The sequence below is a fragment of the Oncorhynchus gorbuscha genome, linkage group LG10, assembly GCF_021184085.1.
Source record: "Oncorhynchus gorbuscha isolate QuinsamMale2020 ecotype Even-year linkage group LG10, OgorEven_v1.0, whole genome shotgun sequence".
Lineage (NCBI taxonomy): Eukaryota > Metazoa > Chordata > Actinopteri > Salmoniformes > Salmonidae > Oncorhynchus > Oncorhynchus gorbuscha.
In genome coordinates, this window is record NC_060182.1 from 960,170 (window position 1) to 979,811 (window position 19,642).

The window sequence follows — 19,642 nt, forward strand, 5'->3', positions numbered from 1 at the left end:
AGACTGTCTCTGGGGAGGACTGACAGGCTTGGCTAGGGGCATCAGTAGACTGTCTCTGGGGAGGACTGACTGGCTTGGCTAGGGGCATCAGTAGACTGTCTCTGGGGAGGACTGACCCGGCTTGGCTAGGGGCATCAGTAGACTGTCTCTGGGGAGGACTGACTGGCTTGGCTAGGGGCATCAGTAGACTGTCTCTGGGGAGGACTGACAGGCTTGGCTAAGGGCATCAGTAGACTGTCTCTGGGGAGGACTGACTGGCTTGGCTAAGGGCATCAGTAGATGACTAGTGAGAGCTTGCTGTCTCAGTGTGGTGGTGCTGATCTAGGATCAGGTAGATGACTAGTGAGAGCTTGGTGTCTCAGTGTGGTGGTGCTGATCTAGGATCAGGTTTCTAAATCATAATGAATAAAATGATGATCCTAGATCAGCACTCCTACCCTGAGAGGCTTTGTGAATTACAGGCCCTGGTGTTCACTGACTAATGCAAATCTGAGTAGAGGAGTGAATATAGTAGGGATCATCAACTTGATTCAACCAAGTTCTGATTTTTTGCTTGAATGGATGGTTAGGGACCGGAACAAAATTACAAATAATTTGTAGACTGCAAATTGACCGCAAGAAACCCAAACAAATAGAATATTTGACTAAAACATAATCATTACTGATTTCCTGGTGTTTTACAGTCTTTTATGTACTACAATGAAAATTCTAAATTATTAATATTTTTGCTCAGAAAACTTGGAGGGCTAAATAAAATCCCATTTGTCCCACGGGGCTTCCTGTTGGGGAACCCTGGTCTAGAGTCTGGATATCAGCTTCATCTGAAACAGACAGGTTTGTCCTGGGAATCCCATAATCCCACAGGAGTGTTCAGGGAAAACCATGGGAACAGAACAGGGATCTGGAGGAGACCAGAGTTAGGGAGGGGCTCAGTAACTCATGTCTCAGTAACTCATCTCATTTAACCTCCCCCCTCTCTCTTTGTCCTCTGTGTACCTGCCTAATGCTGTGGTCCGATTCACTCTCTCTCTCTCTCTCTCTCTCTCTCTCTCTCTCTCTCTGTCTCTCTCTCTCTCTCTGCTGTGGTCCTGATTCTGTCTCTCTCTCTCTCTGTCTCTCTCTCTCTCTCTCTGTCTCTCTCTCTCTGTCTCTGTCTCTGTCTGTCTCTGTCTCTGTCTCTGTCTCTCTCTGTCTCTCTCTCTCTCTCTCTCTCTCTCTCTCTCTCTCTCTCTCTCTCTCTCTCTCTCTCTCTCTCTCTCTCTCTCTCTCTCTCTCTCTCTCAATTCAATTCGCTTTATTGGCATGACGTCACAATGTACATATTGCCAAAGCTTATTTTGGATATTTACAATTTCAAAAATGGTCAACGGGACAACAGTAACAACAATAACCAGGGGTCAAAATAACCATACATTCAACAATAACAATAAGTATACAGTAGAGGACATGTGCAGGTTGATTGGTCTGTCAGACACTGTCCCTCATCTTATGGCAGGCAGCAATGTAGTGCGCTGCCAACCCACAGCTCTCTGCACCCTCCCCCAACAGGACTGGTAGCCTGTCCTCATCAGAGAGGTCTTTGAAACCTTGAATAAGGGTTTCAAATTTGGGAAAATGACACCCTCTAATTGTTTTATATTGTTTACATTTTGTCAGGAAATGCAGCTCCGTCTCAGGTTCTGTTGTTGTGCAGTGGTTGAACAGCCTTTCCTCTACAGGGAGCCAGGTTCTGCTATGGTACAGTGGTTGAACAGCCTTTCCTCTACAGGAAACCAGGTTTTCCTGTGTCTACCCTTCTCAATGGCAAGGCTGTGCTCACTAAGCCTGTACTTTGTCATGGTTTTTCTAAGGTTTTGATCAGTAACCATGGTCAAATATTTAGCCATGGTGTTGTGTTTCCCAATAAGCATTATAGTTTTGTTTTGACTGTGTTGTAATTTGGTTTATCCTGATTGATTGGATGTTCTGGTCCTGAGGCTTCAGTGTGTTAGTAGAACAGGTTAGTGAACTCAGCCCTGGGACCAGCTGGATGAGGGGACTGAGGTTTCAGTGTGTTAGTAGAACAGGTTAGTGAACTCAGCCCCAGGACCAGCTGGATGAGGGGACTGAGGCTTCAGTGTGTTAGTAGAACAGGTTAGTGAACTCAGCCCCAGGACCAGCTGGATGAGGGGACTCTTTTCTTTGCTCAGCTCTTGGCATTGCAGGGCTTGGTAATGACATGAGAGGGGGTCACTGTATTTTAGATGTTTCCAACACTTAATTGCTGATTTTTAGTTGTTATTATTAGTGTATATTGGGCCTAATTCTGGCCTGCATGCATTGTTTGTAGTTTTCCTCTGGACATGTAGGAGAATCTTACAGAACTCTGCATGCAGGGTTTCAATGGGGTCTTTGTCCCATTTGATGAAATCCTGTTTTGCAAGTGGACCCCACACCTCGCTGCCATAAAGTGCAATTGGTTCAATGACATATTCAATTCGTTTTAGCCAAATTTTAATAGGTATTTTTGCTTTTTAATGGCGTAGAATGCCCTGCGTGCTTTCTCTCTCAGTTAATTCACTGCCTCATTAAGGTGTCCAATTGAGCTTATTTTTAAACCTAAGTAATTGTAGTGTGTACAGTACTCTATATATTTTGTACCAATTGAGAACTTTGGTCTAATTCCCTGAGATCTGGATCTTCTCTGGAAAATCATTATTTTAGTATTTTTGGGGTTTACTGCCAAGGCCCAGGTCTGTATGTCTCTGCTCTAGCAGTTTCAGGCTCTGCTGTAGGCCATGTGCTGTGGGGGTTTACTACCAGGGCCCAGGTCTGGCAGTACTGCTCTAGCAGGTCCAGGCTCTGCTGTAGGCCAGGTGCTGTGGGTGTTTACTGCCAGGGCCCAGGTCTGGCAGTACTGCTCTAGCAGGTCCAGGCTCTGCTGTAGGCCATGTGCTGTGGGTGACAGCAGGCATAGGTCATCTGCGAAGAGTAGGCATTTAATTTCTTAATTGTCGGAGATTAATACCAGGGGCTGAGGGTTTTTCTAGAATTGTGGCCATTTCGTTAATGTAAATATTGAAGAGTGCAGGGCTCAGATTGCAACCCTGGCGAAGGCCCCGCCCCTGGTTAAAGAATTATGTTATTTTCTCACCAATTTTGATGCTGCACGTATTGCCAGTAGACATTGATTTCATTATGTCATATGTTTAACCCCCTACACTACTTTCAATAACTTTGTAGAACAGTCCTGTATGCCAAAAATAATCAAATGCTTTTTGGAAGTCGATAAAGCAAGCGTATATTTTGGTATTATTTTGGTGGACACTGTCATCTATCAGGGTGTGTGGGGTGTAAATACGATCAGTTGTGCGATGTTTTGGTATGAATCCAATTTGGCTTTTACTCAAGACATTGGGATTATTAAGGAAGTTTAGAACTCTCACGTTTATAATACTACAGAAAACCTTCCCCAGGTTACTGCTCACACAAATGCCTCTGTAATTGTTAGGGTCAAATTTGTCTCCGTTCTTAAAGGTTGGGGTTATGAGTCCTTGATTCCAGATGTCAGGGAAATAACCTACACTCAGGATCAAATTAAACTGTTTTAATAAAGCCAATTGAAATGTTTCACTAGTGAATTTGAGCATCTCATTTAGGATGCCATCAGGTCCACATGCCTTTTAAAATTTGGGAGCCTGAAGTTTCTTATTGAGCTCCTGGTCAGTAATAGTTTAGTTTCTTATAGAGCTCCTGGTCAGTAATTGGGGAGTCCAGTGGATTTTGATTGTCCTTTATAGCTTTTTCTAATCCATTCAACTTCTCAAGAATTTGTCGTTGTTCTGCGTTTGAGTCCATTTGAACAGTGTTGTATAGAGTTTTAAAATGGTCCATATGTCACCATTTTGTATCGCTAAATACTCTTGTTTCGATTTCTTTAGTTTTTTCCAATTTTGCCAGAAGTTGTTTGTGTTTATGGGCTCCTCAATTAGTGTCAGCTGCTTGCTGTTGTACTGTGCTGTTTTGCTTCTGAGTGTTACGTTTATAGAGTTTTAAAGTCTCACAGTAATGAAGATGTAATTCACCATTATTTGGGTCTCTGTGCTTTTGGTTGGATAGTGTTCTAAGTTTTTTCCTTATAATTTTACAATCGGCATCAAACCAGTTGTCATCTGGGGTCATTTTTGTTTAGTTTTTTAAACAATTTCAATTGTGCTTCTTTTTGCCGTTGGCCTGAATATATAGTTGATGTTTTGTACTGCCAGATTGATGCCTTCTTTACTGTGAGTGAATGTGGTGTCCAGAAAGTTATCTAAGAGTGTTTGGATATTTTGGTTATAGGTTGCTCTCTGGTTTTCTTCTGTGCTGTTTGGGGCCCATCTGTATGAATGTGTGATGTTGTACAGCTGACTGGGCTGTGAATGTGTGATGTTGTACAGCTGACTGGGCTGTGAATGTGTGATGTTGTACAGCTTACTGGGCTGTGAATGTCTGATGTACAGCTGACTGGGCTGTGAATGTCTGATGTTGTACAGCTGACTGGGCTGTGAATGTGTGATGTTGTACAGCTGACTGGGCTGTGAATGTCTGATGTTGTACAGCTGACTGGGCTGTGAATGTCTGTTGTACAGCTGATTGGGCTGTGATGTTGTACAGCTGACTGGGCTGTGAATGTCTGATGTTGTACAGCTGACTGGGCTGTGAATGTCTGATGTTGTACAGCTTACTGTGAATGTCTGATGTTGTACAGCTTACTGTGAATGTCTGATGTACAGCTGACTGGGCTGTGAATGTCTGATGTTGTACAGCTTACTGTGAATGTCTGATGTTGTACAGCTTACTGGGCTGTGAATGTCTGATGTTGTACAGCTTACTGTGAATGTCTGATGTTGTACAGCTTACTGTGAATGTCTGATGTTGTACAGCTGACTGGGCTGTGAATGTCTGATGTTGTACAGCTTACTGGGCTGTGATCAGACAGAGGTGTTAGTGGCTTGACAGTGAATGAGCTGAGAGAGAAAGATTCAATGTCTGTAATCATATAGTCTACTGTATTGTGGCCAAGAGGTGAGCAGTAGGTGAATCTCCCCAAAGACTCCCCCCGTAACCTACCATGACAAAGTACAGACCCAGGCTTTCACAGAGCTGCAAAAGATCCCTTCCGTTTTTGTTGACGGTGCTGTTGTTTCTATGGGGGAGATTAAGACAGTTAGAGACACTATGGCCTGTAATAAATCTGTCCCCTCGTGTGCTCGTTAGATCAGGTAGTATTCCTGTGCATGCATTTGTGTCCCCACAGATGAGCACATATATTTCTCTCTCTCTCTCTCTCTCTCTCTCTCTCTCTCTCTCTCTCTCTCTCTCTCTCTCTCTCTCTCTCTCTCTCTCTCAATTCAATTCAAGGGGCTTTATTGGCATGGAAAACATGTGTTACCATCTCTCCCTTTCTCTCTGGTTTTGCTCACCAATACAGTGCCACTGACACGGCCTGCAACGAAAACATGCGGTCTCTCCTTCACTGCAGCCGAGGTGAGTAAGACATTTAAACGTGTTAACCCTCGCAAGGCTGCAGGCCCAGACGGCATCCCCAGCCGCGCCCTCAGAGCATGCGCAGACCAGCTGGCCGGTGTGTTTACGGACATATTCAATCAATCCCTATACCAGTCTGCTGTTCCCACATGCTTCAAGAGGGCCACCATTGTTCCTGTTCCCAAGAAAGCTAAGGTAACTGAGCTAAACGACTACCGCCCCATAGCACTCACTTCCGTCATCATGAAGTGCTTTGAGAGACTAGTCAAGGACCATATCACCTCCACCCTACCTGACACCCTAGACCCACTCCAATTTGCTTACCGCCCAAATAGGTCCACAGACGATGCAATCTCAACCACACTGCACACTGCCCTAACCCACCTGGACAAGAGGAATACCTATGTGAGAATGCTGTTCATCGACTACAGCTCGGCATTCAACACCATAGTACCCTCCAAGCTCGTCATCAAGCTCGAGACCCTGGGTTTCGACCCTGCCCTGTGCAACTGGGTACTGGACTTCCTGACGGGCCACCCCAGGTGGTGAGGGTAGGCAACAACATCTCCTCCCCGTTGATCCTCAACACGGGGGCCCCACAAGGGTGCGTTCTGAGCCCTCTCCTGTACTCCCTGTTCACCCACGACTGCGTGGCCATGCACACCTCCAACTCAATCATCAAGTTTGCGGACGACAAACAGTGGTAGGCTTGATTACCAACAACGACGAGACGGCCTACAGGGAGGAGGTGAGGGCCCTCAGAGTGTGGTGTCAGGAAAATAACCTCACACTCAACGTCAACAAAACTAAGGAGATGATTGTGCACTTCAGGAAACAGCAGAGGGAACACCCCCCTATCCACATCGATGGAACAGTAGTGGAGAGGGTAGCAAGTTTTAAGTTCCTCGGCATACAAATCACAGACAAACTGAATTGGTCCACTCACACTGACAGCGTCGTGAAGAAGGCGCAGCAGCGCCTCTTCAACCTCAGGAGGCTGAAGAAATTTGGCTTGTCACCAAAAGCACTCACAAACTTCTACAGATGCACAATCGAGAGCATCCTGGCGGGCTGTATCACCGCCTGGTACGGCAACTGCTCCGCCCTCAACCGTAAGGCTCTCCAGAGGTTAGTGAGGTCTGCACAACGCATCACCGGGGGCAAACTACCTGCCCTCCAGGACACCTACACCACCCGATGTTACAGGAAGGCCATAAAGATCATCAAGGACATCAACCACCCGAACCACTGCCTGTTCACCCCGCTATCATCCAGAAGGCGAGGTCAGTACAGGTGCATCAAAGCTGGGACCGAGAGACTGAAAAACAGCTTCTATCTCAAGGCCATCAGACTGTTAAACAGCCACCACTAACATTGAGTGGCTGCTGCCAACACACTGTCATTGACACTGACCCAACTCCAGCCACTTTAATAATGGGAATTGATGGGAAATGATGTAAATATATCACTAGCCACTTTAAACAATGCTACCTTATATAATGTACTTACCCTACATTATTCATCTCATATGCATACTGTTACGGATACAGTTATCCTGTGTGTGTATCCTGTGTGTGTTTCTTTTCTCTCCTTCTCCCCTCACAGGTGAAAACCATCACTCCCCAATCAGTCAACAATCAATCATCAATCAGAAGACACACCTCCTCCTATTTCCTGACCTATCACAGTTCCTTCCCCATGGTTTAAAAACCCCATTTGTTTGTTCTAGAGCTCAGCTCAGCTCAATCTCTAGCTCAGCTCAGCTCAATCTCTCTGTAAATGCCATATCTGTAGGTCTCTGTGTTTCACTCTCGCTTTATGTCTTAACCTCTCTTTTGTTTAAGCACCTCATAGCACTTTGTCTTCACCTGTGAGTATTGTTTTTGTTTATGGTGTTTGTGTTTGATTGCTGGTGGGAAAAAGGGGAAACCAAGACAAGTCGCCCATGGGCATACACTACCCGTAGGTGAACTTTGTTAAATACACTAGTTAGAACTGGGCGGACCACCCACTGTATTTTTGGTTAGTTAGTTAGTTGTTGTTAAAGTAGGCTAGTCTAGCTTAGGGGGGTGTTTTTGTATATTTATTGTTTCTTTCCTTGGGTCCAGCTCAGCCCCTTTTCCTGCTCCCCCCATTACCGTGTGTTTATAAATAAACCTAGAGTTTGACGGTAGATTTCTGTTGTCGTCGTTATTTCGTGCACACTTTTACTTTGTCACAATAATAATTTGCATGAGTTATGTTACGGGTCTCATTATACCATCCCCCCTAGACTGTCGGGCCAAAAGGGATTCGTAACATAAGTGGGGGCTCGTCCGGGATCTGTCATAACTGACACCCATGCCGCTCATGTAGATTGTTGTAGTGGTATAGTTCAGTGTTGAGCGTCATAGCTGAAGTAGCATAAGTGTTTGCTATTTTCTTTGGCACTTGTGAAGTAGTGTAAAATGAATACTTTTGATTTGAGATCCTTTTTGGATAACCCTTCGTGGGAGGTTTTTGACAAATGTCGTAGAGTTGATTTAATGACCTTGGCTGACCATTATTCAGTATCGATTCCGCAGAGTTTAGTTAAGGCGGAGGTTAAACGACTAGTATTAAATGTATTGTTGGAAGAGCAGGTGCTTGTGTTACCGCTGCCTGAGTCTACTACCCCTGTAGGGGATGTTGCTGCTCCTGTAAGCCCATTGGTGTCTGATAATGAGGGAGAGGCTAAAACACCAGCCACATTGTCCCGTTTTGATCCACTCTCCCCACTGTCAAATGGTGATGCCAGGAGGGATGTCCGTTTAGCACAGTTCCAACTGGAGGTGGAAGAGAGCCCAAATTAGGCAAGAGACTCTCCAGTTGGAGATATGTAAAATAGAGGCAGTAAAAGAACGAGAACAACGGCATTTGGAGATGTGTAAAATTGAGGCAGACAGAGAACAAAGGCAGTTGGAGTTCAAAATGCGCCAGATGGAACTGGAGGCAGAGACAGCGAGGCTAGCCTCCGGTCCTACTGTGCCTGTTTGTGAGCCGTCCTCACCTACTGTGTCCTCAAACACGTTTGACATTAGTAGGCAGATTGCCTTAGTACCTTTGTTCAGAGAGTCAGAGGTTGACTCCTATTTTTGTGTATTTGAGCGTATAGCCGTAGCATTGAAATGGCCTGAAGAGGTATGGTGCCTATTACTTCAGTGTAAATTAACTGGTAAAGCCCAAGAGGTTTTGTCAGCGTTACCTCTGGAGGACAGTTTGAATTACGAAGTGGTCAAAGCTACTGTTCTTCGTGCCTATGAGCTTGTGCCTGAGGCATACCGACAGAGATTTAGGTCTCATAGAAAGTCTTCTAGTAAGACTTATGTGGAATTTGCTAGAGATAAGGGAAATCTGTTTGATAAATGGCATGCTGCTAGTAAGGTAACTGATTTCAACTCTCTCCGGGAGTTAATCTTGTTGGAAGAGTTTAAAAATTGCTTACCCGAACGCATTGTAGTTTACCTAAACGAACAGAAAGTATCCTGTTTGGCAGAAGCGTCTGTGTTGGCAGACGAGTTTGTGTTTACGCACAAGAGTGTGTTTTCGGCTCAAACTGAGAGTAGAGCCACTGAGTTTCCTACCTTTAGCCCTAGTCGGCCAGCAGTAGTATATCAAGCATGCCAGAAGAATGAGCGTCCCTGTTTCTATTGTCATAAAGTAGGACATATGATTAATGATTGCTTCCTGCTTAAACGTAAACAAGGGATGCCTCTTCGTGCCAAGCCACCAACAGGTGTTGCTCTAATTCGTACGGTTAAGAGGTCGGCAACAAAACAGGTGCCTCAGGGTAACTGTAGTTTGAAAGTCTCAGTCCCCGACCGCCGTTATGAACCATTCATTTTCGAGGGGTTTGTGTCCCTAACGAATGACGAAGCGTCTCAACGACCGGTTAAAATCCTTAGAGATACTGGTGCGGCGCAGTCGTTTATATTGTCCGATGTGTTGCCCTTATCTGACGATACATACTGTGGTTCCAGTGTGTTAGTGCAGGGTATTGAAATGGGTTTTGTCCCAGTGCCATTGCACTTTGTGAAAGTACACTCTGAGTTAATCAGTGGAATATTCAGAGTGGGGGTACGTCCTATGTTGCCAGTGAAAGGTGTGACCTTTATAATGGGTAATGATATTGCCGGAGGAAAGGTAGTACCCGTATTGGAAGTATTGGATAAAAGTGACCACTCTCTCTCGAATGAGCTGGCACAGAGTTATCCACATGTGTTCCCCGCTTGTGCTGTCACTCGTGCCCAGGCACTACAAGAGGGTGACGTGATAGATTTGTCGAACACTGTTCTGTTCAAAGAGGTTGATCAAGAAGATGGATTGTGTGATACCTCTGAGAAGCTGATCACCTCTGACAAACAGCCCAGGAAAGAATCAAAGAACGTTGAACTTATTGCTGATGCAATACAGTTACCAGTCACTCGTGAGCAGCTGATTGCTAACCAAAAGGTTGACAACAAGCTTGCTAAATGTTTTTCTAGTGTTCTCTCATTGGAAGATGTGAAGAAGAAGAACGTGGCTTACTTCATTGATGGTAATCTCCTCATGCGTAAATGGAAATCCCATGTTGACGCAGATGGAGATTGGAATGCTGTTTACCAAATAGTGATTCCTACAGCCTTTCGGCAAAATGTGTTATCCCTTGCTCATGATCACCAGTGGTCTGGTCATTTAGGAATCACAAAAACTTATGATCGGATCCTTCGACATTTCTTTTGGCCGGGTTTAAAACAAGATGTGGCTCAGTTCTGTCGGACATGCCACACGTCAGATAACAGGAAAACCAAATCAGGTTATTTCTCCCGCTCCTCTTTGTCTCATACCTGTCATAGGTGAACCATTCGAGCATGTGGTGGTTGATTGTGTCGGACCGTTACCGAAGACAAAATCGGGTAACCAGTTTTTGTTAAGATAATGTGTTGGCAGATGCTTTGTCTCGTGTGTGAAAATGATTTCTGTATGTTTTGCAAGGTTGTTGCTTTGTTGTAAGTATTCATTGAATACTGTAGTCGCAACCCCTAGGGTTGCTCTTTTAAGGGTGGGAGTGTTACGGATACAGTTATCCTGTGTGTGTGTGTATCCTGTGTGTGTTTATTTTCTCTCCTTCTCCCCTCACAGGTGAAAACCATCACTCCCCAATCAGTCAACAATCAATCATCAATCAGAAGACACACCTCCTCCTATTTCCTGACCTATCACAGTTCCTTCCCCATGGTTTAAAAACCCCATTTGTTTGTTCTAGAGCTCAGCTCAGCTCAATCTCTAGCTCAGCTCAGCTCAATCTCTCTGTAAATGCCATATCTGTAGGTCTCTGTGTTTCACTCTCGCTTTATGTCTTAACCTCTCTTTTGTTTAAGCACCTCAAAGCACTTTGTCTTCACCTGTGAGTATTGTTTTTGTTTATTGTGTTTGTGTTTGATTGCTGGTGGGAAAAAGGGGAAACCAAGACAAGTCGCCCATGGGCATACACTACCCGTAGGTGAACTTTGTTAAATACACTAGTTAGAACTGGGTGGACCACCCACTGTATTTTTGGTTAGTTAGTTAGCTGTTGTTAAAGTAGGCTAGTCTAGCTTAGGGGTGTGTTTTTGTATATTTATTGTTTCTTTCCTTGGGTCCAGCTCAGCCCCTTTTCCTGCTCCCCCCATTACCGTGTGTTTATAAATAAACCTAGAGTTTGACGGTAGATTTCTGTTGTCGTGGTTATTTCTTTCTCACTTTTACTTTGTCACAATAATAATTTGCATGAGTTATGTTACGGGTCTCATTACCATCCCCCCTAGACTGTCGGGCCAAAAGGGATTCGTAACACATATGTATATACTGTACTCTACATCATCGACTGCATCCTTATGTAATACATGTATCACTAGCCACTTTAACTATGCCACTTTGTTTACTTTGTCTACATACTCATCTCATATGTATATACTGTACTCGATCTTGTACATATTCTTTATCCCCTTACACTGTGTATAAGACAGTAGTTTTGGAATTGTTAGTTAGATTACTTGTTGGTTATCACTGCATTGTCGGAACTAGAAGCACAAGCATTTCGCTACACTCGCATTAACATCTGCTAACCATGTGTATGTGACAAATAAAATTTGATTTGATTTGATGTTTACAGGCATTGTTGCGGTCATATTCTCTACTGAAGCACCTCCATCAGTCTAATTCTCAGGCTGTTGCAGGAGTTTGACATAATGTTCCCTTTTCTTCCTGAGACGTAAAGACAGCTTCCTTGTGTGTGTAATCTTGGCCAATCAAGAGTGAGTGTGCTGGTTTACCTATTGAGTGTGTGTGATGTGTGTTTAGCACATTGAGTGTGTGTGATGTGTGTTTAGCACATTGAGTGTGTGTGATGTGTTTAGCACATTGAGTGTGTGTGTGTGCTGTGTGTATGTGTGTTTAGCACATTGAGTGTGTGCGTGTGTGCTGTGTGTGTGTGTTTAGCACATTGAGTGTGTGTGTGTGTGTGTGCTGTGTGTGTGTGTGTTTAGCACATTGAGTGTGAGAGTTGTGTGCTAACATGTGGTATAAATAAAGTACTTAAGTAAAAATACTTTAAAGTACTACTTGTTTTTTAATCTGTATTTTACTTTACTATTTATATTTTTGTCAACTTTTACTTCATTACATTCCTGAAGAAAATAATGTACTTTTTACTCCCTGACACCCAAAAGTGGAAAATGTTGAATGATAAGCAGGTCAGGAAAATGGTCCAATTCCCTGGTCATCCTACTGTATCTGATTTGGCAGACTCACTAAACACAAATGCTTCTTTATAAACCAGACCCCCCCAGACCCCCTGGGACTACACACCAGATCCCCAGACACCCCAGACCTCCTGGGACTACTCATCAGACCCCCCCAGACCCCATGGGACTACACACCAGACCCCACCCGACCCCTGGGACTACACACCAGACCCCCCTAGACCCCTGGGACTAGACACCAGACCCCCCAGACCCCTGGGACTACACACCAGACCCCCCAGACCCCCTGGGACTACACACCAGATCCCCCAGACCCCCAGGCCCCCTGGGACTACACACCAGACCCCCAGACCCCCCAGGCCCCCTGGGACTACACACCAGACCCCACAGACCCCCAGGGACTACACACCAGATCCCCATAGAATCCCTGGGACTACACCAGACCAGACCCCCTACAGACCCCCCAGACCACCTGGGACTACACACCAGATCCCCCAGACCCCCAGGCCCCCTGGGACTACACACCAGACCCCCAGACCCCCAGGCCCCCTGGGATTACACACCAGATCCCCCAGACCCCCAGACCAGACCCCCAGGGACTACACACCAGATCCCCCAGACCCCCAGGCCCCCAGGCCCCTGGGACTACACACCAGACCCCCAGGCCCCCAGGGACTACACACCAGACCCCCAGGCCCCCAGGCCCCCTGGGACTACACACCAGACCCCCAGACCACCAGGGACTACACGCCAGACCCCCAGACCCCTGGGACTACATACCAGACCTCCCAGGCCCCCTGGGACTACACACCAGACCCCACCAGACCCCCTGGGACTACCTACCAGACCCCACCAGACCTCCTGGGACTACACACCAGACCCCCAGACCCCTGGGACTACACACCAGACCTCACCCCTTGGGAGATCCCTGGGACTACACACCAGACCCCCAGGCACCCTGGGACTACACACCAGACCCCCATGCCCCTGGAACTACACACCAGACCCCCAGGCACCCTGGGACTACACACCAGACCCTCCCAGGCCCCTGGAACTACACCCCAGACCCCCAGACCCCCAGGGACTACACACCAGATCCCCCAGGCCCCCTGGAACTACATACCCCCAGACCCCCAGGCCCAGACCCCCAGACCCCCAGACCACCTGGGACTACACACCAGAACCCCAGACCCCCAGGCCCCCAGGGACTAAACACTAGACTCCCCAGAACCCCCAGGCCCCCAGGGACCCCCAAACCCTGGACCCCCACAGACCCCCAGGCCCCCTGGGACTACACACCAGACCCCCAGACCCCCAGACCACCAGGGACTACACACCAGATCCCCCAGACTCCCTGGGACTACATACTCCCCAGACCCCCTGGGACTAGACCCCTGGGACTACATACCAGACCCCCAGACCCCTGGGACTACATACCCCCCAGACCCCCTGGGACTACCTACCAGACCCCACCAGACCTCCTGGGACTACACACCAGACCCCCAGACCCCTTGGGACTACACACCAGACCCCCTCACCAGACCCCCTGGGACTACACACCAAACCCCCAGGACCACCCCAGACCCACTGGGACTACACCCAGATCCCCCAGACCCCTGGGACTACATACCAGACCCCCCAGACCCCTGGGACTACATACCAACCCCCAGACCCCCTGGGACTACACACCAGACCCCCCAGACCCCCTGGGACTACACACCAGACCCCCAGAACCCCTGGGACTACACACCAGACCCCCCCAGACCCCTGGGACACACCAGACCCCCTGGGACTACACACCAGACCCCCTGGGACTACACACCAGACCCCCTGGGACTACACACCAGACCCCCTGGGACTACACACCAGACCCCCTGGGACTACACACCAGACCCCCTGGGACTACACACCAGACCCCCTGGGACTACACACCAGACCCCCTGGGACTACACACCAGACCCCCTGGGACTACACACCAGACCCCTGGGACTGGACCCCCTGGACTACACACCAGACCCCCTGGGACTACACACCAGACCCCCTGGGACTACACACCAGACCCCATGGGACTACACACCAGACCCCCTGGGACTATACACCAGACCCCCCAGACCCCTGGGACTATACACCAGATCCCCCAGACCCCCAGGCCCCCTGGGACTACACACCAGACCCCCTAGACCCCCAGACCACCAGGGACTACAGACCAGGCCCCCTGGGACTACACGCCAGACCCCCAGGCCCCCTGGGACTACACACCAGACCCCCAGACCCCCAGACCCCAGGGACTACACACCAGACCCCCAGACCCCCAGACCACCTGGGACTACACACCAGATCCCCCAGACCCCCAGGCCCCCTGGGACTACACACCAGACCCCCAGACCCCACCAGACCTCCTGGGACTACACCAGACCCCCAGACCCCTTGGGACTACACACCAGACCTCACCAGGCACCCTGGGACTACACACCAGACCCCCAGGCACCCTGGGACTACACACCAGACCTCCCAGGCCCCCTGGAACTACACACCAGACCCCAGGGACTATACACCAGATCCCCCAGGCCCCCTGGAACTACATACCAGACCCTCCCAGACCCCTGGGACCACACACCAGACCCCCAGGCACCCCCAGACCACCAGGGACTACACACCATACCTCCCAGGCCCCCTGGGACTACACACCAGACCCCTGGGACTACCCCAGACCACCTGGGACTACACACCAGAACCCCAGACCCCCAGGCCCCCTGGGACTAAACACTAGACCCCCAGAAGCCCCAGGCCCCTGGGACTACACACCAGATCCCCCTAGACTCCCTGGGACTACATACCAGACGCCCCCAGACCCCTGGGACTACATACCAGACCCCCAGACCCCTGGGACTACATACCAGACCCCCTGGGACTACCTACCAGACCCCACCAGACCTCCTGGGACTACACACCAGACCCCCAGACCCCTTGGGACTACACACCAGACCTCACCAGACCCCCTGGGACTATATACCAGATCCCCCAGACCACTGGGACAACATACCAGACCCCCAGACCCCTGGGACAACATACCAAACCCCCCAGACCCCCTGGGACTACACACCAAACCCCCAGACCCCCTGGGACTACACACCAAACCCCCAGACCCCCTGGGACTACACACCAGACCCCCAGAACCCTGGGACTACACACCATACCCCCCAGAACCCCTGGGACTACACACCAGACCCCCTGGGACTACACACCAGACCCCCTGGGACTACACACCAGACCCCCTGGGACTACACACCAGACCCCCTGGGACTACACACCAGACCCCCTGGGACTACACACCAGACCCCCTGGGACTACACACCAGACCCCCTGGGACTACACACCAGACCCCCTGGGACTACACACCAGACCCCCTGGGACTACACACCAGACCCCCTGGGACTACACACCAGACCCCCAGACCCCCCAAAATCAAATCAAATCAAATCAAATTTTATTTGTCACATACACATGGTTAGCAGATGTTAATGCGAGTGTAGCGAAATGCTGGGACTTCTAGTTCCGACAATGCAGTGATAACCAACAAGTAATCTAACTAACACCAGATCCCCCAAGGGACTACACACCAGATCCCCCAGACCCCCAGGCCCCCTGGGACTACACACCAGACCCCCAGACCCCACCAGACCTCCTGGGACTACACACCAAACCCCCAGACCCCTGGGACTACACACCAGACCCCCAGAACCCTGGGACTACACACCAGACCCCCAGAACCCCTGGGACTACACACCAGACCCCCTGGGACTACACACCAGACCCCCCAGATCCCTGGGACTACACACCAGACCCCCTGGGACTACACACCAGACCCCCTGGGACTACACACCAGACCCCCTGGGACTACACACCAGACCCCCTGGGACTACACACCAGACCCCCTGGGACTACACACCAGACCCCCTGGGACTACACACCAGACCCCCTGGGACTACACACCAGACCCCTGGGACTACACACCAGACCCCCTGGGACTACACACCAGACCCCCTGGGACTACACACCAGACCCCCTGGGACTACACACCAGACCCCTGGGACTACACACCAGACCCCCTGGGACTACACACCAGACCCCCTGGGACTACACACCAGACCCCCTGGGACTACACACCAGACCCCCTGGGACTACACACCCAGACCCCCCAGATCCCTGGGACTACACACCAGACCCCCTGGGACTACACACCAGACCCCCTGGGACTACACACCAGACCCCCTGGGACTACACACCAGACCCCCTGGGACTACACACCAGACCCCCTGGGACTACACACCAGACCCCTGGGACTACACACCAGACCCCCTGGGACTACACACCAGACCCCCTGGGACTACACACCAGACCCCCTGGGACTACACCCAGACCCCCTGGGACTACACACCAGACCCCCTGGGACTACACACCAGACCCCCTGGGACTACACACCAGACCCCCTGGGACTACACACCAGACCCCTGGGACTACACACCAGACCCCCTGGGACTACACACCAGACCCCCTGGGACTATACACCAGACCCCCCCAGACCCCTGGGACTACACACCAGATCCCCCAGACCCCCAGGCCCCCTGGGACTACACACCAGACCCCCAGACCCCCAGGCCCCCTGGGACTACACACCAGACCCCCTAGGACCCCCAGACCACCAGGGACTACAGACCAGGCCCCTGGGACTACACGCCAGACCCCCCAGGCCCCCTGGGACTACACACCAGACCCCCAGACCCCCCAGACCACCAGGGACTACACACCAGATCCCCCAGACCCCCAGGCCCCCTGGGACTACACACCAGACCCCCAGACCCCACCAGACCTCCTGGGACTACACCAGACCCCCAGACCCCTGGGACTACACACCAGACCTCACCAGGCACCCTGGGACTACACACCAGACCCCCAGGCACCCTGGGACTACACACCAGACCTCCCAGGCCCCCTGGAACTACACACCAGACCCCCAGGGACTATACACCAGATCCCCCAGGCCCCTGGAACTACATACCAGACCCTCCCAGACCCCTGGGACCACACACCCCAGACCCCCAGGCACCCCCAGACCACCAGGGACTACACACCATACCTCCCAGGCCCCCTGGGACTACACACCAGACCCCCAGACCCCCAGACCACCTGGGACTACACACCAGAACCCCAGACCCCCCAGGCCCCCTGGGACTAAACACTAGACTCCCCAGAAGCCCCAGGCCCCCTGGGACTACACACCAGATCCCCCCAGACTCCCTGGGACTACATACCAGACGCCCCCCAGACCCCTGGGACTACATACCAGACCCCCCCAGACCCCTGGGACTACATACCAGACCCCTGGGACTACATACCAGACCCCCTGGGACTACCTACCAGACCCCACCAGACCTCCTGGGACTACACACCAGACCCCCAGACCCCTTGGGACTACACACCAGACCTCCCAGACCCCCTGGACTATATACCAGATCCCCCAGACCACTGGGACAACATACCAGACCCCCCAGACCCCTGGGACAACATACCAAACCCCCAGACCCCCTGGGACAACACACCAAACCCCCCAGACCCCCTGGGACTACACACCAAACCCCCCAGACCCCCTGGGACTACACACCCCTGACCCCCAGAACCCTGGGACTACACACCATACCCCCCCCTGAACCCCTGGGACTACACACCAGACCCCCTGGGACTACACACCAGACCCCCTGGGACTACACACCAGACCCCCTGGGACTACACACCAGACCCCCTGGGACTACACACCAGACCCCTGGGACTACACACCAGACCCCCTGGGACTACACACCAGACCCCCAGACCTCCCAGACCCCAAAATCAAATCAAATCAAATCAAATTTTATTTGTCACATACACCTGGTTACAGATGTTAATGCGAGGTAGCTAAATGCTTGACCCCCTAGTTCCGACAATGCAGTGATAACCAACAAGTAATCTAACTACCACAATTCCAAAACTACTGTCTTATACACAGTGTAAGGGGATAAGGAACATGTACATAAGGATATATGAATGAGTGATGGTACAGAGCAGCATACAGTAGATGGTATCAGCACAGTATATACATATGAGATGAGTATGTAGACAAAGTAAACAAAGTGGCATAGTTAAAGTGGCTAGTGATACATGTGTTACATAAGGATGCAGTCGATGTTGTAGAGTACAGTATATACATATGTATATGAGATGAATAATGTAGGGTAAGTAACATTATATAAGGTAGCATTGTTTAAAGTGGCTAGTGATATATTTACATTTCCCATCAATTCCCATTATTAAAATGGCTGGAGTTGGGTCAGTGTCAATGACAGTGTGTTGGCAGCAGCCACTCAATGTTAGTGGTGGCTATTTAACAGTCTGATGGCCTTGAGATAGAAGCTGTTTTTCAGTCTCTCGGTCCCAGCTTTGATGCACCTGTACTGACCTCGCCTTCTGTAGCCTGTGGTTACTGGTAACCCTGAGCGGGGTGAACCTTGCAGTGGTTCGGGTGGTTGATGTCCTTGATGATCTTTATGGCCTTCCTGTAACAACGGGTGGTGTAGGTGTCCTGGAGGGCAGGTAGTTTGCCCCGGTGATGCGTTGTGCAGTCCTCACTACCCTCTGGAGAGCCTTACGGTTGAGGGCGGAGCAGTTGCCGTACCAGGCGGTGATACAGCCCGCCAGGATGCTCTCGATTGTGCATCTGTAGAAGTTTGTGAGTGCTTTTGGTGACAAGCCGAATTTCTTCAGCCTCCTGAGGTTGAATAGGCGCTGCTGCGCCTTCTTCACGACGCTGTCAGTGTGAGTGGACCAATTCAGTTTGTCTGTGATGTGTATGCCGAGGAACTTAAAACTAGCTACCCTCTCCACTACTGTTCCATCGATGTGGATAGGGGGTGTTCCCTCTGCTGTTTCCTGAAGTCCACAATCATCTCCTTAGTTTTGTTGACGTTGAGTGTGAGGTTATTTTCCTGACACCCCCCACTCCAAGGGCCCTCACCTCCTCCCTGTAGGCCGTCTCGTCGTTGTTGGTAATCAAGCCTACCACTGTTGTGTCGTCCGCAAACTTGATGATTGAGTTGGAGGCGTGCGTGGCCACGCAGTCGTGGGTGAACAGGGAGTACAGGAGAGGGCTCAGAACCCACCCTAACCTGGGGCCCCATAACCCTGTTGAGGATCAGCCCACCAGGAGATGTTGTTGCCTACCCTCACCACCTGGGGGCGGCCCGTCAGGAAGTCCAGTACCCAGTTGCACAGGGCGGGTCGAGACCCAGGGTCTCGAGCTTGATGACGAGCCATGGACACTACTATGGTGTTGAATGCCCCAGCTGTAGTCGATGAACAGC

At 50.3% G+C, this 19,642-nt stretch overlaps 2 protein-coding genes across 3 annotated transcripts in view; both read right to left on the reverse strand.

Annotated features, from left to right (window-relative positions):
- LOC124045442 (plasma membrane calcium-transporting ATPase 3-like) overlaps nucleotides 1–19,642 on the reverse strand; it is a 461,204-nt gene that overhangs the window by 341,229 nt on the left and 100,333 nt on the right. The window lies entirely within an intron of this gene.
- LOC124045444 (nerve growth factor-like) overlaps nucleotides 1–19,642 on the reverse strand; it is a 113,996-nt gene that overhangs the window by 21,829 nt on the left and 72,525 nt on the right. Inside the window, exon 2 of one of the 2 annotated variants that reach the window (XM_046364735.1) lies at nucleotides 5,092–5,167. The exons of the other annotated variant lie outside the window; for it this stretch is intronic. The gene's annotated coding sequence lies outside the window, so the exon portion shown is untranslated. The remainder of the gene's footprint in view (nucleotides 1–5,091; nucleotides 5,168–19,642) is intronic. 2 annotated transcript variants of the gene reach the window in all.